Source organism: Microtus oregoni, unplaced genomic scaffold, assembly GCF_018167655.1.
Source record: "Microtus oregoni isolate MIOR12 unplaced genomic scaffold, Mior012 000022F_ref0000154, whole genome shotgun sequence".
Taxonomy (NCBI): domain Eukaryota; kingdom Metazoa; phylum Chordata; class Mammalia; order Rodentia; family Cricetidae; genus Microtus; species Microtus oregoni.
In genome coordinates, this window is record NW_024543081.1 from 29,704,114 (window position 1) to 29,727,166 (window position 23,053).

Below are 23,053 nucleotides of genomic sequence, written 5' to 3' on the forward strand. Positions count from 1 at the left end.
CACTCTGCCCTTGCAACCTCTTTCCCAAAATAAAATAAAATAAAATTTAAGAGAAAGAAAGAAAAAAAATCAATCTTGTCATGGAAGCTGGAGTGTGACACAGTGAGTCATGCAATAGACCCTTGCATATATCTTTACTTGCAAGTGTTCATTGCAAAGAGTCCTTAGTCTAGTTCCAGGCCTCTGGTTTCCGCTATACTATCAATGCCGAGCCCTCATTGGGAATCTTCTTGGATAACCTGTTGCTCTGTGTTTTTGTGGAAATCCTGCAGCTTTCAGTCTGCAGTAGCAGCCCCTTCATGTGTTCCAGCAGATCATAGATGCAGTGGATGTTGGGATGAGCCAACTCATAACACGCGTTCTGGGCCTGGGTAGTTGCACCGTTGGTCAGTCTGCCACCTCTCTTTGTCCTCATCACTAGGGTGAACTCTCCAGCATTGCCCTGGCTAGTTTGCCCCTTGCAGTGATGAACAAGGGGCGGGACCAGTTCTCTTGCTTACAGACCCACAGGGACAGATCTTCCTCACCTACCTTCAGGGCCAGCTCTACTATATTTCACAGGTAAGGTGCAGAGTCTGCTTTCCTGAGTGCTGCAGCTGGTAAGGGGGAGGGTTAGAGCCATCACCTGCCACAGGTGGTAGGAGCAAGGGGAAAAGGCGTCATTCTCTTGCCCTTATGACCACATTGCAGATGAGGGGAATATGACCACTCTCACACCCTTAGGGCCAGTTTATCGATGCCTCCGCCAGCAGGGTCAGCTCTACTACCTCTTGTAGACCAGTCTGGCCTCGAACTCACAAAACTCCACTTGTCTCTGCCTCCAGAGTTCTGGGATTAAAGACATGTGCCACCACCATCCAGCCCTATTTGAGAGTTTCTTAAGAACCCTGCTGCGACTTTTACCCCACACTAAATGGTCTTGAACAAGAACCATGGGAAGGGGCCTTTTTTCAGCTCACACTGACTATCTCTGCTTCCTGTACGATTGGTTCTTATGTAACTTGGAGTGACACTGTTTAATGCTCATGAATCGCATGGTGATTAGTTGAAGAACATGACCCATAGAAAGACATCATCCCTGCCCTGAAGGCCTCTGTGTTCTCAAAGACATCAAAAGTCAGTCACACCTACTACTCTAAACCTCTGCCAAATCATGTATGTTGTAAAAATGCTAACAAATGTGAAACCAACTAAGTAGTAGAACCATAATTCTTAGTAAGATATGGTATTAAACTGTTTAATGTATAATATTCATGATTGGGAAGTAATTGGTAGCAATATTTTTCAGGCAAAGACTGAAAATAATGGCCTACTATCAAGAAAAAGGGAGCATAGAAGACAGGGGCATTAGTCTGTCTCCACCTCACGCACATATGCGCATGCCCAAAAAGAAGCACAAATCTAGTATTGATAAGAGAAACAGAGAACTGCAGGACACATACATTGGACTTTCCTCTAAATCATCCAGTTCCTAGCACTGATGTTCCGTCACTGGAGACCTGTTCGATCTACGATAGCCATGATGGTTGGTCACCTAATGCCTAACACAATGTTGCCCCTTCTCAAAGACAAATACAAGAAGGGTTATGTATTAGTTACTTTTCTTTGGTGTGACCAAATACCATGACCAAAATCAATTTATAAAAGGAAGAGTTCATTTTAGCTTATGCTTGCTACTAATATATAGTTCATATTGAAAATAAATACCATGTATGATGGCAGAATTAATCCACAGGGCTGTATGAAGAAGTCTCTTGGGTCATCTCATTTCCATCAACATCAGAAGAGGAAGGAGCATTTGTTGGCTAATTTTAACAAATGCCATGTGCTTGCGAGTAACATGCAAAGGAATGTTTCAATTACAATTTTAAAAACTGAGGTGAGTGGTGGTGGCTCAGGCCTTCAATTCCAGCACTCAGGAGACAGAAGCAGGGAGATCTCTGAGTCTGAGGCCAGCCTGGTCTATAAAGTGAGTTCTAGGACAGCCAGAGCTACAAAGAGAAATCTTTTACTGGAAATTTAAAAAAAAACTCCTGTATTTTAATTATTATGTAATCAATATCACTGACCATTAAGAACCTGCTGTTGGGCTTTGTCATCAGCCATATTTCTAGTTTAATAGGTAGCATTTATGGCACCAGAGACTCGCACGAGTTATTAAATTTCCTTTGATTCTTTAGTGTGAAAGCAACAGCTATCATTCTGTCAATTGCTTTTGTTTGTTTGCTTTCTGGCTTGTTTGTTTGTTTAATATTTCCTGATCTTCACAAGAGGAAGATGAAAATGAAAACTCTAAAATCTTCTTGATCCCTAACATTTACATTGTGTACTACATACAAACAGCATGTATTATAGATTATTGTACTACTATTTCTATTTCAAATCTGTTTCTTCTTAAGTAGATAACTGAATGAATTATATAACAGTTATATTGATTTATATATAGTTGATATTAATTTATATATAATTATTTATATATAAAATTTATTTTAGTTTATAAGATTTTATCTATGTATAATATTTTAATTAAATATTTAAAATATGTAAATGAGAAAAATATTGGCTAACATTAGTTAGTAGACAGTGAATAATATTGACATTATATAACATGACCACATATTAGAAAATCGTTTACGATTAACGAAACTTGAATGTTACATCATGAGTGTCTTAGGTTTTTATAAATATACCAAAACAGATACAAATAACAAATTTATTTGGTGATAATTGTACAGAAATTTTAAGTGGGAAATCTATGATTTCACAGAGGATTATGAATATATGTAGTGGTGGCTCTAATAATTATGGCAGTTATATGGTAGGAAAACAATTTTATTCATTGATTGAACCATAAACATCATAAATGCTGGTTTTCCTTTAACACCATTTCAGACCTAAGCATATTGTTCTTCATGGCCATCGACCCATAGCGTACTCTAAGTCAGCCAGTCTTGGTGAATGACAGATGCTAGAGGGAAGGGCCTTTTTCTTCTAGCATTCCTTTCCACATGGACGATCTATCACACCAACATTCCTGACCTCTCTCCTTCCCTTTAATCATTTTCCCCGAATACTTACAATGGTCTATGAGCTTGGGATGGGAATGTAAACAAATTCAACCTGGTCTTCTCAAGTGCTGCTACCTACACATGGCATGCTCATAGACAGCATGCATTCACTCGTATTTTGGCAAATTTTGTGAAATGGCTTTGGTTAGTATTTTATAGTGTGTCCAAGGCCTAATTCATTGGCTTACTTCTGGGATTTAAATTGGAAAATCTCCACTCTCATAGGTATAATAAACCCATTCTCCAATGTAATGTTTTCCAGAATGAAGGTATTATTTTCATTTCATTTGTCTGGAGTTATAAAAATGTCACTGTACGAGCTGTGACCTCAAATTGATGTGTTTCAAGTCTTGTGCTGCCACCCCTTAAAATAGAGTTGTTAGGAGAAAATGAGTTAATATTCATAAAGCATTTGAAATAGTATCCCAGCACAAACAAGTGCTCTGTCTGTGTTTGGCATCAATTTGTCTTTTTATTTCATTGTTCGTGTAGCTAAGAATACAAGCCTGGGAAAAGGCATTGTGTACACCTCTAACATATCCCAATAACAGGGTTTTCGAGACTAATGTTTAATTCAATTTCTATTGCAAATCACTTTGCAATTAGATTAATCCTACACTTAAATGCTTCTCATTCATGGAGTCATCCTTACTGTTGTACAACTGAACATAATTCTTTTTATATATTCTGAATAGACATAGGCCCCTCCATAGTGCTTTGGCTTTCCCACAATATGGCTCCTAGTTATATTATCAAATCTATTCTCCTTTTACACTCTTTTCCCAAGTTCATCCATACTCATGGTTGTGAAATCTTGCATGCATTCTTTCTTTTTCAGAGAGTAAGGGATAATTTTTTCTAGTTATTATATAAAAGAAATATTCAAAAATAGAAATGAAAAATTGAACTTCTAAAGAGATAATTTATTCTAGTAATTATAAAAGAGGAATATTTTTGAAAATTTATAGAAATGAAGAAAATTGAACTTCTAATTTCCATGCACTAAAATGTGTCCTTGCAAATACAAATTCAAGTGTTTTAAAAATTTAAGTTCTTTTTTGTTTGATTTTACATAATTTTCATTTATTTAATAGCAGTTACTGAATTTTTTTTTGTTTTTTCCATTTTTCCTTTTATTAAAAATAGATGCTTTTCTCATACAATATAGCCTGGTTTCCTCTCCCTTCACTCCCCCCAGTTCCTCCCTACCTCCACTCTTTTCCAGATCCTTTCTGTCTATCATTAGAATTTCTAAGAGAAAACAACCAAACATGACAAAACAGAATATAATAAGATGAAGTAAAAACCATTATCTATCTTAAGGTTGGCCACAACAATCCAATAGGAGGAAAAATGTCTTAAGAGTAGGCACTGGAATCAGTGCCCACTCATTCTCACAGTCAGGAGTCCCATAAAAATACTAAACTCACAGTTATGGTACATATACAGAGGATTTGGTGTAGACCCGTGTAGGCTCTGTGCTTGCTGCTCCAGTCTCTGTGAGTTCATATGTGACTTTTTTAGTTGATTGTGTGAGCCTTGTTCTCCTGGTGTCCTCCATTACCCTGGCCTTATAATCTTTCTGCCTCCTCTTCCTTTAGATTCCCCAAGCTCTGAGGGGGAGAGATTTGATGGAGGTCTTACATTTAGACTCTCTTTGTCAGTGTAATATCTGGCTATGGATCTCTGCATTTTTCCCATATGCCACAGGAGGAAGGCCCTCTAATGAAGTTGGAAAAGGTACTGATCTAAGAATGTAATAGAATATCATTAAGAATATTTTTTTATTCCTTCCTTCCATCCGTTATTTCTTCCTTTCTTTCTTTGACAAGTTGTGTTTGGTTTTACCCTAGGTCTCTGGGCAATCTAGTCCCTGGTCCTTGGTTACCTATGCAGTGTCAGGTATGGGTTCTTTTTCACAGAGTGGGCCTTAAATCAAATCAGACATTGATTGACTAGTTCCACAGGTTCTGTACTACTGTTACCATAGCATATTATCCAGGGAAGGGGGATAATAGGTCAAAGTTTTATAGTTGGCTTGGGGTGTACATTTCTCTTTCAGGAGAGTACCATCCCAGACCAAAGAGACTCAAACATATGGGTAAGGGCTATATATTGCTACCAGTTCAATTTCTCCATGTTCAAGGAGTTGTGTGGGTGTTGTCCTCAGCAATAGAGCCCTGCTGCTAGTTTGTGCAGAACAGACCTTTGAGTTACCATCGGCCTGGGTTGTTCAGGGAGTCCCTTGGAACCCTTTTGGCCAACAACTCAATTAAATGCAAATCAGTCCCTTCACTGGAACGTTTGCATGGCTTCAGGAGATGGGCAGTTGAGGCTCCATATCCCTGATCATTAGGAGTCCTCATTAGGATTGCCATCATAGATTCCAAGAAGTTTTTGCTGCACTGGGTTTCCACATCAACCTCCATATACTTCCCAATTCCAGTTATCTCTCCCCAAACTCTCTCCTTGAACCCCATCTCTACCCCAACCTGAACCGTTCCATTCCTAGTCCACCCTCCCCCTGTCTACCCATGAAATATATTCTATTCCCCTTTCCCAGGGAGATTCATGAGTCCCCTTCTCTTTTTACAAACTTTTTATTTATTAAATAAAAAAATATTTTAAATTTTTTAAAAATTATTTTAAATTGTTATTCTTTGTTGATTTTATATCATTCATCTCGATCCCACTCATCTCTTTGTCGCTTCTCATCTGCCCTTGCAATTCCCTCAAGATAAAACAAAATAATATTTAAAACAAAAGAAAAATATCAAGGAAGCTATAATGTGACACAGTAAGTCCAACCCTTTATTCCATACATCTTACTTGCAAGTGTTCATTGCAGTGAGTCAGTGGTTTCATTTGAGGCTTCTGGTTTCTGTTACATTATCCATACTGGGCCCTCACTGGGGCTCCTCTTGTATATACTGCTGTTGTCCTGTGTCATGGGGATCCTTCAACTTTTGATCTGCAGGACCAGCCCCTTCATGTGTTCAGCAGCTCTAAGATGGGGCAAATGTTGAATGGACCAACTCATATCCCTGATTCTAGGTTTAGTTGGTTGCTGGCTTGGTCAGTTTGCCAGGTCTACTTCATCTTGAACACTAGGGAGTGCTCTCCAGCATATTCTATGCCTGCTAGTGATGGGGCAGAGATACAGCTATTAGTAGGGGGAGTGATGAAAAGAGGCAATGGACTATGGAATGACCAGGCAATGTGGGCAGTGGGGAAGGGAGACTGAAGCTGGTGGTATGCTGCAGCACCGGGAAAAGAACCGAGGGACGGGGTCTGGAGAGACAGACAGAAAGGGAAACATCTGCAGAAAGTCTATCTGCTTTTCCCCAGCATGCATTCTTTTACCACACATGTTCTGGCCTCTCCATTTCTGGGTTTCTTCTCTTCTTCGAAGCCTAGAACTTGTCTTTTATTTCCTAGCTTGACATCTCTGTCCTTAGTGGAAGCTTCTCTTCCGCTGAACTCAGAGATCTCTCTGTATGACAAAAACGAAATAACACATCCACATTGAAGGACTCTAGCTTGAGCATCTGAGTTTTGTTGTGAATTGTAATGTGAAGTGTGAGCTCCCAAGGGTCTTTGCGTAAGCTCCTGCCCTTCCCATCTTTCCACACTTGTTCAACCAAACATCTAACATAGAAACTACTCATGTATTTGTGGAAAAATTCTATCCATACGTCTCCACAATATTCACCAAAAACATCTTTCTTTTTGAGAGGTCAGCCTTACCACCACCATGTTTTATTGACTGTGCTTCAGTGGTCTCTTAAATCATCATTGAACTTGAATACTCAGTCTCTTGTCCTCATCTTTTCAAATTATGAATACCCAAAACTCAATCTCCTCACCAGCCACCTTTTAGATGACTAGCTAATTTTTCTTTTGCATCTCTTTACAGCTCAGCTCAGAAGCCTCTTCTTAAGACACCTAGAGCATTCTTCTAAGGAGAGTTACCCACTTCCCTTCATTTTTGTGTTATATTATTCTAAGATTTTTAAACTTCCTATACTCTGATGTTTATACTACATTCATGATCACTGTAATATCTGTATCATGTGTTGTCCAAATATTTAGTGTCTGTGTTCCACTAGATCATGCTTCCATGATGATCAGAACAAAGACAGGCTTCTGATCGAACTGGTCTGGATCATTGAGTCCTTGCAAGTTGAACACTGGGTTTTTAGTTATTAGAATACTGACTCTCCGAGACCAAGCACACCAGAGCCATGTGAAAAATGGGCTCAGAGAAAGATACAAGAGGACACAGAGGCTTTCAGAATTCTAAGTGGCAAGGGGGAAGCAGGGCATACTTGATCAAAGGTCATCATTCCACATGGGGTAAAATCAGTACGTAGGACTTCTAAGGAGATTTCCAAATATCCCACACTGAAGGGCTTCCACTTGCATTCCAATGCTCGTTGTGTAGTTCTATTGTTAAAGGCTTCTAGAAACGTGTTGTAACCATGGGTTATTAATGAAATGATACGACAGGAAAACCAAATGCATCAACCTTTCACTGAGAAATGAAAGCAAAGCTTAAGGAAATGTCATCTGACTAATTTGGAGCCAACATATGCATTCTCTCTTAGTCACCCTTAACCAAAGTGTCAATTCTCTACAAGTATGGTAACAGCTGCCAGGGGCAGGGCAGTTGCCTACGTTATGTGCCTGAAAAGAGGTTTGGGATGCACAATGGGAAGACTCAGGCTTGTGATTATTTCTTGGGCAAGCCTCCTAAACAAAACCCTCATTCTTCCAAAGAATGAAGGATCTGTTACTAGTACCTGTGGCATGTCTATTCATTTGTCGCCTTTGCTGACATTTCTCTTCCTGGTTTTCACCATTTTTTGTTTCTAAAATAAAATGATATTGATCACTTTTCTGTCTATCATCTATCTATCTATCTATCTATCTATCTATCTATCTATCTATCTATCTACCTATCTACCTATCCATCGGTGTATATATAACTAGGGAATAGCAGACATAGCTTTTATCCTGCAAGTTACATGACAGTAATTAAATGAACTTGGGGCTAAGCACAGTACTTGGTTCTATAAAGAAAAACAGTCTATGTTGAAGACAAAGATTTTCTATAGATAGCAACGCTCCCACCTTCCGAGCACCTGTATAGCTAAAGTTCTGTCTTGCCTCCATGAGTGTGTGGTTGATTCTCTGTGGCCACAGGGCTTTGACAATTTCTGTTTTCTCCATTAGCCACCTAGGAAAGATTATACCCGGCTTCGCGTTTGGCTCCATCAGTGCCCAGAGTAATCTGGCTGCATCCCCAAAGAACAGGTTAAGCCCAGCTGTGCTCCATAATGCAACCACAACTGCAGGACTTGACCAGGGGTGGTACCTGGACTTTTAGAAGAAGGCTTATTGCATTTATAAGAGAACCCATGAGTTTCTCCTCTCTTCCGTCTGTTGGCAGCCTAAATGAAGGCCTTGACTCAGCATTTGCTGGTCCTAAATCTCTCACTTGTCCACCCTTCTCTGTGGTGATGGATTCCACTGTTGGCTCATTTTCACTACTTGATTATGGGATCTTTCGAGTGCTTAATTCCTTACAAGTTCCACTGGAGGGTGGAAGAGCTAGAACAAGCGCTGACTGGTAGGCAGCCTAGTGACTCAGGAGCTTAAGTATTTACCTAATTAGTAAAGAAAAAAAAATGTGGCCCACATTTGCAGTTAAGACTGACAGAAGAGTCACTTGGGCCTGGATTACACAAGCTTCTATTTCCTTTTGGGCCTACATCAGAAACTAAGGAGAAGAAAGCCTACCTTTTACCTTTGAGGAATTTTTCAAAGCATTCCTTTTGTCGGTGTTGGTGTTCATGGACAAAGAGACCAGTTTCAACACTCAGAAAAATGCCTCATCATTTCCTCTTGTGAAATCTCAGTAGAGGAATGTAGACCTTCTTGCGTGAAGGTCATGTCCAGTTTTATTTGTGACCAAAGGCTGCTACCAAGTGGTGTGCTGGTGAGGAAAGAGCAAAAAAATCAGCTTTCCCCAGGTAGTCTTTGACCTGAGTGAGTCCTTGGAAGGGAGGATGATGCAATAATAAGCAGAATAGCCTTTGATCAGCTGAATTCAGACACAGCATGACCACTTTCAGGTTATAGAATGTTCCCCTCCAAGCTTCAGTGTTCTTGTATCTAAGATGGGGCTAGTTATACCTGCTATCAAAAGGTTTACAACCTATGAAATTTTATTAACCTCCATTTCTTACTTGAAAAATCGGGATACATAGCCCTATCTTTGGAATGTTGGAAAGAGAGAAAGAAGAGGGAGAGAAAGACACAGAGATACACAGAGAGAAACACCAGTCTCAAACAAAGCGAATAATGAAGAGTGAGCCTATCCCTCTCTTTTGAGACAGTTCTCCCTTTTTAGACATGGTGTCAAGCTTATGATCTTCCAACATTAGCATCAACTGTTCAAGTGCTGTAACTATAAGCATGTACCACAAAGTCTGGCCAACCTGGGTGTTTTCTAAATTACTATTCTAAAACACAAGCGAGCCCTAGACAGTGGCCAAAATTCCAACCTTTCCACCCAGCAAAATGTCACACAGGCTTACAGATACACCAAATTAACAGTGCTTGTAGTGGTGCATGGTGATGAATGGTTTTTTCCTCTTGCTATTTATGCTCTTTTGCTGGCAATCTTAAATTAATCACTTGGTGTTGCTGACCACTCCCATTTATGAGGAAAGGATTGAATGTGACATGTAAGGCCTTTTCTCCAAGCTTGGACCAAATGTATCTGCAGATTTATCTTGCTTTCTTTCTCTGCTCTTCTTTTCTTGTCTTTCATCCTGTCCCCTTTGCTTATTTTCACTATTTTATGTCTATACTAAAGATAAACATGAGAGTGGGTCATCTTTCCAAGCAGACAGAGAAAAAGAATGAATTAGTAGTAACCATGCCCCGAACCTCCTACACTAGACGCATTCTTTGTATATTTCTACTTTGCTTTTCACAACTCGCAAGTTTTCCCAGAAAGAGTAAAATTTGTATTTAAAGCCAGCCAGCTCCCAAAAACTTTGAGACTCAAAGTAGGATCGCCTAATTCCCAACGTCACACTCTTGCTTTTTGTTTTTTGTACACTTCCTCATGTGCTTAATAGAGAAACAGGTGATTCATTTTCTTTGTGCATATGCCAACATGTGTGTGTCAGTCTTTCTTTCTGTGTGCATGAAAAATTCCAAATACCCCAATGTCAGCAAAGATGATACTCTAACATTTTAGCTGATTGTGCTTCTTGTTCCAAAGACTCTCATAACCAAGGTTCTTGTATTTGCAAATGTTGAAGAAAGTTTGCAGTCTATTATGCTTCATCTCCTTCTACTTTGCCCCTAAGACTTATAAATAACGTTTATATCCTTCCTATGGAATTCCTATCTTATAATCTGCTTGGCCCACAGATACCTTCTTGCTTCTTCATGGACTATGAAACCTAACATCATCTCTGATGCTTCACAAATGTCTATATGATAAGTTAATAATAATCCATCAGGTTATCTATATTTTGACTTATGTTTGTTTTTCTGTCTTTTGTGACCTTGGATGTACCAATTTTAATTGCTGGTACCTGGAATTTTAATATTCAAAATTATTCTTCTGGTCTGCCAATTTTCACTAGAGAGATGGATTGACTTAGGCATTCAAATTTTAGGTTGCTACTTTGGTTCCATAGAGCCATGGGGGTTTCATTAGTTTCTTTTTTTTTCTGTGTAAATGTGGATATTAACTTCAAAATGGAAAGACACACAGCTGGAAGAGATAGCTTAGTGGTAAAGATAGGTTGCCGCTCTTTAGAGGATCTGAAGTCTCAACACCCATGTCTCATGGCTCACACCACTCTAACTCAATTCCAGGGGACCTACTATCCTCTCCTTCTGATAATCTCTTCGGGCCATTAAGAACAATCATCTGTCTGGAGAATAAAAAGAATTTCATATAATAGTCCCATCTATTTCTCTGGAGTTATAAAAGAAAGTTTGGTGTTAACAATTCAGATTTTCTTTACTCTCTGGCACATTTCTTGGCTAAGTATCCCAACAGTCTATAATAGCCTCCAAAGCTCAATAGTATCCTTAAGAGTGACTTCTTGTTTTAATAAATTCCTTAATGTTCTATATGGTCATTTGGGGTATTTGAGACAACCATCCCCATATCTGGGTCCTCATATTATCTCTGATGAGACTGTACTATGATTTCATTTTTCGGGTTTTAAGGATGAAGAATTAAGGCACTTATCCTATTGACTGGATGGCTTTGCTTTTAAAATTCTTTTATTAATAGACACACCTTATCTTGATCCTTCCTTAGAGGAGAATCTTGGGTTTCTACATATTCACCATTCAATCTTTGCACAGATATCTTAGCCTGAAGAACATTCCCAACTAGAGAAATAATTTTCTCTTCTTCATACTTTCCTCATGTGATTACTGGAAATTGCTGATTAACCAAATTAATTTGGTATAGACTTAGAACTGAATTCTTCACTCCCCTACTCTATTACTAACCCCAATAGAACACTGTAGAACTGTCTTTCTAGTACACAGAAAAATCCCTTAATTGCATCCTTGATTGAAGAATGAGTCATTTACATAGTAGATTCTCTGTGATTATTTGCTTTCCTCTAGGTTGGTGTTTTTAGTTTCTCATCTCTGAATGAGCAAATGTGTTTTAATCTCCATTTTGGTCATGTAACCTGGATGAGCAAAGGTGTCTCTAGACTGATTTATACATTCTTGCTGCCAAAGGAGGGGGTATCTAATCAACATGATGTTAACCTATTTTAAGAACAGTTTCAAGTATGGCTATTAGTGTTCTTGTAGACGGTTTTACATTCTGATAGGGGCTAAAAATCCCTGCATCGAATGGCTCCCATCACCTAGGTATCAGTAACACTGATGATTCAGACATTAATCTTAAACATCTAGGGACCACTAAAGCATTGTTAGCCACTGGCAAAGACCATGGTAATGGCCGTGTAAATCCCCTCTATAATCTGGCCCTTTTATGACCAGCCATCCAAGGCTTGCTTTTAAATCATCTCAACTTCACAGAGCCTTATAGAAGGACTATCACCTACACACAGCCCAGATTCTTGTCAATACCTGCTCTCCCTTTTACAAATGGAGTTCCTTATCCACTCCCTTATTCCAGAGTAGCAACACCTTGGTAAGTAAACAAGTAGGAAGTTTCAAAGGAAAGCAAGAATCATAATTGTTACCAGCTGCTGTGTGAAGCCCTGAGGAATTGTTCACAGAGAAAGCCCCATGCTGTTCTTTGAAGACACCCATGCCTTTATGACTAGATCAATGTATAACTTCCAGGCTACACACCACCCAGTCCCAACAATAAGCCTTGCGTTGGGCGAAGTGCTGAGGAATGAACTTTGGCCTCCTCTCCACTTTATCTGGAGCAATCGCTGTCAACACTGGCTTTGAAGTTGAACCTACCAGGTGAACTCTACTGTTCATCTTGGGTAAATTATTCTCTTATTTCGCCATTCATTAAGTGTACAGATATTTTGTGGTATTCACTGACTAACAGGATGCATAAAGACATGGTGGAATGCAGAAAATATAATTAGAGAGAATGTCTGAAGTAAACATAGGTAGAATATCAGGCCTAGGAATTTTCTTTAAAAATGATCCTGATGGTTTTTGTCTACAAGATGATTGCTGGCTTCAGTGAGATGCTATTTCCAAATGGATAAGTGTATCAGATGGAGATACGGAATTGATATGTCTCCCCGATGCTTTTGTCTGGTTAGAAGAATTGTACTTTTTATTTATCTAATTATGTATTGAAATAAGATGTAAAGAAAAGGGAAAACTACTTCTATTTTCTATCAGAAAAATGTTTACATTATGTTAAATCTTACCATAAGTCTTTCCTAGTTTCTAGCTTCTTTTATAAGCTTATATTTTGCATCCATACTGGTTTATACATTAGGCCCTTTTATAAGGCTGGCTGTGTATTGTAACTTTCATATTTTCATAACAATAACTATAGATATTATCTTCAGTGAGCTTGTATTGGACCACATGGAATTAGCAAGTTTAATATAACATTCAGCGATTTCTAGTCATTTGGGCTGATTTCTATCCATAGTCTTTATAATGCAATTTTTGACCACTGTAAATCATGCTTAAATGAACATCTTTGCACCTATTTTATTTTTTTTTTATTTCCTTGGGCTAGTTTCCCAGAGTTGGAATGACTGGGTCCTAGGCTATGAATATTTTTAAGGCTCTGTTGTTGTGCTGCCAAATTGTCTTCCGCAGAGGTCATAACACTGTGCATTTTCCTGGGAGTGAGTGAGTAGACCTGCCTCTCCTTCAGCTTGCCAGCTACGCCGACGTTAACACTACTGTTCTTATTACCATGTGCATTTCAGCCCTCATGAGCATCAGGGTTTCAAAATACAGCTCAGATTTGTTTTCTTCTTCAGAATTTAAAAGTGCTACCTATACATTGAACTTGTTGGTTAAATAAAGAAAAAAATCTAACCCATAAAACAAATCAAGACAAGAGTAGATTTACCAATCATAAATACTCTCTTATATGTTCATGCAATTCCAATGCATTGATTAAATTTTTTTGCACTCATTTAGTATTGCTTGATTTTAAATTTTTATTTCAATCAGACACCAAAAGTCATTTTATTTTTTTTTAAAAATTAAGTTAATGTACAAATAATGAATTTTCATGAAGCCAAGGCAGGAAACCTCCAAGAGGTTAGAGCCATATTGTAGGTTGGCTTTTGAAAGTCAAATTCAAATGTTTTTATAATTCAAGTAACAGAATCTCACTTCTAAAGATTCTAACTTTGGTGTCTTAGGGGTGATCTTTTTTTTTTTAACTTTTTTTTATTGAGAAAAGAGAAAAAAAAACAAATTTCCTCCTCCTCCCAGCCTCCCATTTCCCTCCCCCTCCTCCCACCTTTCTCCCCCTCCCCCCACTCCTCTCCCCCTCCCTCTCCAGCCCAAAGAGCAGTCAGATTTCCCTGCCCTGTGGTAAGTCCTAGGTCCTCCCCCCTCCGTGCATTTCTAGGAAGGTGAACATCCAAACTGGCTAGGCTCCCACAAAGCCAGCACATTACGTAGGTTCAAAACCCCGTGCCATTGTCCTTGGGTTCTCATCAGCCCTCATTGTTCGCCATGCTCAGAGAGTCCAGTTTTATCCCATGCTTTTTCAGTCACAGTCCAGCTGGCCTTGGTGAGCTCCCAATAGATCAGCTCTGAATCTTCCTTGAATTCCAACACACACACACACACACACACACACACACACACACACACATCTTCCCCCCTCACAACCCTGTATCTGAGTTAGACTGAAGTTCTCAGTGTTCCTGAAAGATACTAGCATCTTTTAAAACCATGTTCCCACTCTCTGTCAGACAGCTATAAACAAGTAGATTTCTCATGTTCTTATGAAGGCCATATCAAACTCGTCTCTACAAAGCTCGTGCAGGATTCCCTCCTTCCTACACTGTTTATATATCTATTCACTAAATGAGCTAATGTTGTTGAGGTGGAGAGAACCATTTATTTATTTTCAATACTGTCCAGGTTAGGTTTTGTCAACTTAACACAAGCTAGTGTTCTCTGGAGGGAGGAACCTCAGATAAAAAAAAAAAAAACCGCCTCCAACACAGGCCTATGGGCAAGTCTATGAAGTACTTTCTTGATGAATTATTGATGTGGGTGGGTCTCCCATCCAGGCCAGGGGAGGCTGCCCTGGGTTATTGGTTCTGGGTGGTCTAGGAGAGCAAGCTAAGCAAGCCATGGAGAGCAAGCTTGTAAGCAGCACACCTCCACGGCTTCTGCATCAGCTCCTGCCTCCAAGTTCCTGCTGTGACTTCCTTCATGATGGACAGTAAAGCCCTAAGAGGAAATAAATCCCTTCCTCCTCAAAAAAAAAAAAATAATGAATTTTTATTTTGGCATTTCCATGCATGTATAGCATTAATGCTTTTTTCTTATTACTTCTATTTTCTATTCCCTTGATCCCCAACCCCATTGCTGGTGCCTTTCTTTGAAAATGTTATTTGAAAAACAATTTCTTATACAGTCCTTGTTTATCAGACTCTTCAGAATTTCTCCACTTTGACACATTTTGCCCTGAACAGTTATTTGCTAGTGAAGAACTGTCTTACACATCATAGAAGTCGTTGCTCTCTAGCCTCTGAGAATTGTGAAAACCAAAACTACTTGCAGTCATTACCAGATGTCCTCTGGGTCATAGTGCCCACCACTCTGTGCCACTGAGTCACCCATCAGATCATAGGCAAGCGTCTTGTCTAGGTCATGTCACACCAGCTGGCACAGCCCATTCCAGTTTTCCACAGTGCCACCTATGAGGGCCTTCCTTACACAGTTAAGAATTCCCAGTACAGGAATGTTCCTGACTCATATCACTTTGGGGTATATACCCAAAGGATTCTCAATTGTACCACAAGGACATGTGCTCATCTATGTTCATAGCAGCACTGTTTGTCATAGCCAGAACCTGGAAACAACCTAAATGCCCCTTGACTGATAAGGAAAATGTGGTACATTTACACAATGGAGTACTACACAGCAGAAAAAAATAATGACACCTTGAAATTTGCAGACAAATGGATGGAGCTAGAAAACATCATATTGAGTGAGGTAACCCAGACCTAGAAAGACAGTTATCATATTTACTCACTCATAAGTAGCTTTTAGACATAAAGCAAAGAAAACCAGTCTACAATTCACAGTCCTAGAGAACCTAGACAACAATGAAGACTGTAAGAGAGACTTACATAGATCTAATCTACATGGGAAGTAGAAAAAGACAAGATCTCCTGAGTAAGTTGGGAGCATGGGGACTATGGGAGAGGGTAGAAGAGGAGGGGAGGGGAGAGGAAGGGAGAGGAGCAGCGAAAAATGCATAGCTCAATAACATCAATAAAAAAAATAATAATAAAAATGAATTTCCAGAACAGGAATGTTCCTGACTGTTGTCACTAGGATAGCTTTTTATTTTAACCTATACAAAAATGTTTTATCTTTTTCACATTTTTTTAAATATCGAAGACACATATCATCTTCAAGGTAAAGATTTCCTATACTTTTTCTCTGTTAGCCATAAGTCCTCTCCCTCTTTGGTATGTGTTCACCTAATGACTGTGTGTCTTCTTCTTCGGTATCAAACTGCTCATTTTATTTTCTGATATAGGGTTTCTTGCTAAATCTGGACCCCACTGAATGACTTAGACTGGCTGGCTACCCAGTAATCCCCTGAAGCCCTCTTGTCTCCACCCCTCCCGAGTCACGTGGTTAGTTTAGAGAGGCATGCTTCCATGATCAGCATCCCGAGGATGCAGGTTTCCCAAGCTCGTGTCCTCATGCTGTGTAGCAAGCACTCTATTCCCCTGAGCCATTTCCCTAACTCCTCGATGCCTTTGGATCTACGAGAATAGATACCTAAAGCCTAATGAATTATTACGCAGTAAAACACCCAGTTTAGCCCTTTGGACACCATGTTGCATCAAGGATTCTCATTTTTCTCTCTCTAAATTAAACTAAAGATTCTTTAAAAAATTATTCACATTGACCCTATTTTAGGCTTATCATATTGATAAGGAACACTGTCTTACACATTAATTATGGCAGTATAACGTATTGAAGCTGGGTAGAATATTAGTGAATATAGACTGGTGGATGGGAAGTAACCACAGAAACCAATTGTTTTGGGTCCTCTTCATAGAGAAAAAGTATTTGTAAAATACTTTTATAGTAATACTTTTATAATAACTACTTTCTCATCATTAGACTCGACTGGAAGACTGCTTTACAGACTGCTAGTGTCTATGAAGATACTAGCAGGAACAAGGAAACAGCTTAAGAAAATCCACATAAACATGCACACACATATGTACACCCACCTGTTTGCACTGCTGTTACATCTAGCTAGAGAGAGGAAATGATTTGAATATCAGGCACAACCTATTGCGATTCCATCTGTAAAGATCAAAAATTAGTGGAATCTTTAGGCAATTAGCTATTACTATTTGGATGACAGTAACCAAAGATAATGAAATGTATTTGATTGGCTGGATGTGTATAAGGAAAGAAATGAACCAAATATCTATTGGTGTAGGGGTAGCCTCAGCCAATCACCTTGTTTGTAGGGCGGGGTCGCCTGAGGATATTTTTTACTAATAAATATTGCTGGTGTGCTCTCCCCCGCCCCTCTGCTTTCCTGTTCTTCACTGGAACCTCGGGTTCTGTGAGTCTTTCCCTAATTAAAGCTGAATATATTCTTATAATTTTTGTCTGCCTTCATTTATGCCGATACATATTGGTATAGTCATTGGTTTGGGTTCTCTTTTTCAAGACTGTCACTTGCAAGTAATCTCAGGAACTGCTGCAAGGAGTTCTGGTAGAACACTTGCTAATGCTGTTCCAGATTTCTCAGCAAATTAACCCTGCTCACAAGGGTTTCCTTTAGTTTTTTTCTACCTCTCCTACTTCTGTCTTTGTCTGAGAGCTGGACAAAGCTCTTCACTCGTAGCAAGACAAAAATCGTTGCTAAAATGAGCCCTTCGTAAGTTGAACCAAAATGGCCCAGCAGCATGTTTTAAAATTAATGGTAGGCCTTTTGTTTTAATCCTCACTAGTTGGGCTGGTTTCAGTTTCCCAAGCACCCACTGTTCAATAAATGGACAATATAAATAAACAATGCATCTGTTTCGCAAGACACTAGTGATTATCCAGGGAAGCTTATCTTTAGCTCCTTGCAGCCTTTTCCCTGTCAACTCATAAACTTCTTATTTGCTCTGTGACTCAGCATTACCTGCGACAATAACTGTATGGCAATTCATAGATATCCACAGGATGTTTGGTTTAGGTTAGCCATGAGTAAATACCGATATCAGTAATCCTAAAAATCACAAGTATGATAAAAATAAATATTCTGACCTTGCGGTGAGTGAGTAATTGGACATGAATTACATTTGTCTTTCTGATAATGATGCAAAGCAGAATGGCAGAGCAAAGGGACATCCTGTATTTATGTGCTTCCACTACAATGGGTAATTAAGTGGAGTTAAATAGTTTAAGGTCAGACTGCGGTCCTTGCCCTTGATTTGTGGCATTGAAGCAGAGGTGGCAAACAGCAATGCCCTCCAATGGTAAGGGCTAGGAGCACAGTATTAGAGTTTCTGAGGTACCCTGGGTTGTACTCTGCCTAGTAGAGCTGCTTATCCTGAGCTTAAAAGAGATAAATTATGGCTATGTCACAAATAGTAAGACATGTATAATATAGAAGTTAATACTATTGCTTCCCTATAAGTAATTGATGTTTCTAGCTTCATTTCAAGTCAGTAGCTCCTAACCCTTATGAATAGTAACAAACAACTTTAAAATAAGTTCTATAGGTTTGCTTTCCAAAGAAGGAATACTTGTATGTACATATATACAACCCGTACACTCTTTTTTAGATTCCAGAAGGTTCTTAGGACTTGAACAAACCTTTCATTTTTAGGGCTCCGTGTGACATGAATCACAGTCTCTCGACACAAGGTATTTTGGTCCAAAAATGGCTTTCTATACTTCTCAACACAGAAATCAGGGCATACATAGATCCCCTTTTTCTAGTCAGCTGTTTCAGTGATACAGGCCTATATAATTCCAACACTCTGGAGCCTTGAGACTCAAGAGTACCAGGCCACCCAGGCAATGCTACATGTCAAAATACTATTGAAAAAGTTTTTATGAGTCTTGATTCCCTTTTCACTTGAAAGCCAAGGAAGAGAAATATCAAATAACTTGTTCAAGATCAGGACTGGCCTCTAATGCATGTTGGTGTGCAAGGCCTTGTTACTAGAAAGACTCCCATTTTGCTGAGAGTTCTGCTGTCAACCTAAAACATTTACAATACAGAAGTTAATATTATTGCTTCCCTATAAATCATTGATGTTCCTAGCTTCGTTTCAAGTCAATGGCTCCTAACACTTATGAACAGTGATGAACACCTTTAAAAGAAGTTCTATAGTGTTACTTACCAGAAGAAGAATCCAGGCCTAAATAGTTGTATGCACATATATACAACGTGCATACTTTCTTTTTTAGATTCCAGAAGGTTCTTAGTACTTGAGCAAACATTTCATTTTTAGGGCTCCATGTGGCCTGGGTCACAATCTCTTGCACTCACTGAAATCATTGTTAAATGCAGTAGGTTTACAAAACGGTACACAAACTTGGAAGGGAAGTGATGGGTGCATTGGAAGGAGTAGGGAGTGGCTTTAATCAACACACATTAGATTCAGGTGTTAAATTCTCAAACAATAACAAGGATATATTGCATACCTATATGAAAAATTTCAAAGACTAAATAATGAAAAAAAGACTAAGAGGCCAGTTGTGGCATATACCTTATTCTCAGCACTAGAGAGTCAGAAGCAGGTGGATACTACGGTTCAGGCCAGCTTGCCATCACCTCTCAGCTTGATGTTTCTCCTTTATTTCCCTCCATCCCTTTTGCTTTCACTTCACATGTCTGCTGCTTTCATTTACCACTTGGCTATTTTCTTTCAGTAGAACCCCAACTCCATGAAGGCAGAGATTTGACCACTAACATATCCCTTCTTCAATATAATGCTTGGTACCCAATACTGGTCAAAGAAAAGAAATCCCACCCAGGTGTACTGAACACATACCTAGCTAACAGTCTTAGGTACCATCCCTCAGTCCTTTATTATATGCCAGATCATAAATCAAGAGAGCTCAGAATTCTTTGAGATAATCCAACAGGCATGCCACTCTTGAAATGAGAAACTATGATTTTAACAGAAAGGAAAACAGACACTGTTATTAATGAAGAAGATTTACTATTGCTATTATACTTGATTATTTGAAGAACTATAGAAGATGGAAACCTGTCACTTCTTACATAACGAATGTACTAAGAGGTACCACAATGCACTTTACCTCACTTGATTTAGCTGTCCCTCAAGACCAAATGTGTGCTTTATTCCAGTGAAATGGAAACTGAGGCTCAGAGGCGCTCACTCCCCTCACCCAAGCTTCCTGAGTTGACAGATGATGAATATGTGAACAGGCTATCTGCAGTGGTGGTTATAATTAGCCATTGTTAGAACTCACCAATTTTAGTAACTTGTGACCTAAGCTCTTTCAGGAAATAGAAAAGAATATTTTTCATCCATGGTGATATTCAAACTTTCCCACCATCTGCTCATTATACCATTTCCAATTAGCTGTATACACTGGCCATCAAGTATTTGGGGATCTTTATTATCTAAACTACTTCAAAGATGGAAGTACTCCAAGGGAGGTCATGGGGAAACAAGTATTCAATGAATGGGTGTGAGAATGATAATTGGAAGAGAGGTGATATTTCAGAGATGATTCTGAGCCCCCTTTGATTAGAAAGATAGGGGCTAAAAGGATAGCTGAGAAAAGCCTAAGGAACAACTGAACTGGAGGTGGGGTTACTTTCGTCATTGGCAGAGTGAAGAGGATGTGAAGGATTTTGAAAGGCAGGCTGTGAAGTCCTGGAGTGCCTGTCAGCAGGAATCCTCACCAGAAGACTTGTGATAGAACAGTTTCAGTCAGAGCTGAGTCTGTGGCAATGACAGGGACAGGCAGAGGGCTGGTGTTTTGGATCAACAATCAGAATCCTATTTATTTCTGAGCCCCATAAAGAAAAATATCATTAGTTCCATTTTACAGTTGAGGTAGAGGCTTATGGCAGGTAATGATATCACGTAAGTTTTATACTTGATCAGGTACACAGTCATAATTTGAGCCTAATCTGACTGATCCTGTATCTGGGGAAAATCCAAATGATGTATTGGATTGAAGTAATGAATTAGCTAGATGCATGGTTTCAATAGAAAGATACTAAATAGACTTAATCAATACTAATTGATTCCTAGCCTTCTGTGGCTAGTAAGCTGTTGAAAAATCTGTGAATTTGAGTGTCTGCACCACAGACCCTCTTTGTTCCCTATTGCCAACAAGGCTTCTGGCTTCTTACATATTCCTGGAAATGGCCTGCCTCTGACTAGGTGCCTAAGCAGCAGCTGCAGGATGGAAAGTCTCAGATCAGCCAAGCTCATTAAAACTCACGTTTACCTAATAAAATGTTATCAGTACAAGTTTTGAGTAAAAGTGAGGGAGGAGTGGGGGAGAAAGACAAGCAAAAACAGTGTTAAGTGACATTTGGAGCCTTCTATAAGCACAGGAACAGGAAGCCAGGGCATTCACATTCCATTCAGATGAGAGGAATCCAGGAAGAGGGAAGGGGCAGTGGGGAAGATAATGGGTTCCACTCTCTGCTGTCTGCTTGGAGTTGGGCCTGAGCTGGGAGGGGCAAGGAGGGCCATCTGGCCTGCTTAATTGAAGGATAAGGGGGCTCCAAGACCTGAGTACCCTGTATTCAGATTCTCAATGCCTGAAACATTCAGGTTCTTATCAAACTGGCTTGCACTTCAAAGTGGAGGCATTTTGGTGTCCTTGTGGGTATAGAGAACAGAACAATTTCCCACATGGGAGCCAGGAATAAACTGGTGAAGAACAGATACGCTATAACATGAAGGCAAAAAGGTACAATATGCTAGTATATCTGATACTACACATATAGAAAATAATTTTAATTCTTTATGTCGGGGAGGAGCAAGCAGTGGTCCCCAGGCCAACTCCAACTTTGTCATCTGCTTCTGTAAATGTAATAGAGTCACTCTCATTTTTATGCATCAGTTATGGAGGCTTTGATACCAGAAAAACGGGATTTGAAAAGTATCATGAGAGACCACAGGTCTCAAAGACTAAGATATTTGTCATCTGACTTATTTGAGAAAGAAAAAAATTATGCTGACCCTGCTGTAATGACAAAATACTATTGGTGATTCTTATAATTGTAGAATCATATAGATATGTTTATTTAAAGATATATTTAAAGAATTGTTACATTTACCTTTTGTTTTCTTTTTAGCCATGCTTTATTTTTGTACTGAATATAAAAAAAGAAGTATTTAAAAATACATGACTACAGATGAAAATGAACACGGTGTTCTAACTTCACTTTGTTCTGAGCTCAGCTATGCAAAGCGAGTTGTTTTGCTTACGTTTCTCTGAGAATTAGGAAGTCCCAAAGCAAGGTCCCAGTGGGTAATGACCCGCTGCAGTTTTGCAGCAGTCCCCTTCAAAGGTGGCTCTGCCGCTGGGGAATCCCTGTGCTTTCCACACCTTGTGCAGGGTTGGCCAAACACACATGACGTGTCCCTTACAGACGCGTGGAGGAGGGATGTGAGACAATGGAAAACAGATTCGTTTCCTTGGGCAGTGATCTGAAGCTTGCCCCCGGAGACAGCTTTTGGACATTGCAAGGAGGCCTAACCCCCTCTGAGCTATAGCTTCCTAGTCTGCCAAACTTATGATTTATACCAAACCATAAACCATCACGTACTGTTAGTCAAGGTTACGTCAGATGTCCTCCTGACGGGCCTTGCCGCTCATGAGTGAGGAAACTTGCTTAGTTCCTCACTGCTTCTGATCAAATCAACCCTGCAGGTAGAAGTGGTAATGTTTTCACCGTTTCCTGTATTTTCTCCAACCCTATTGCTGGAAGTTAGAGGTCCACAAGGAGAAGAGAGCCCCTCCTCTCCACCATGGGCCTCTCAGGCCACCCGATCACCCATGAGAACTATATCTCCAGGGAGATGCTGCCTGTTTTTTATCTCCCATGGCCCCAACTCTCGGGCCCTGTAGTGGCTTTGGTATCTTGTGGTAAATTCCCTGAAACATGTGCAGTTTCACAGATTGTTCGAAGACATTTAGTCTCTATGGGAAAGAAACACAAATCTGTTTGCTATGCTTCGGCTACCAAGAAAACGTCCTAAAATAGCCAAGTCAGTTCACAAGAAGAAAAATTCAAATAGGTATTT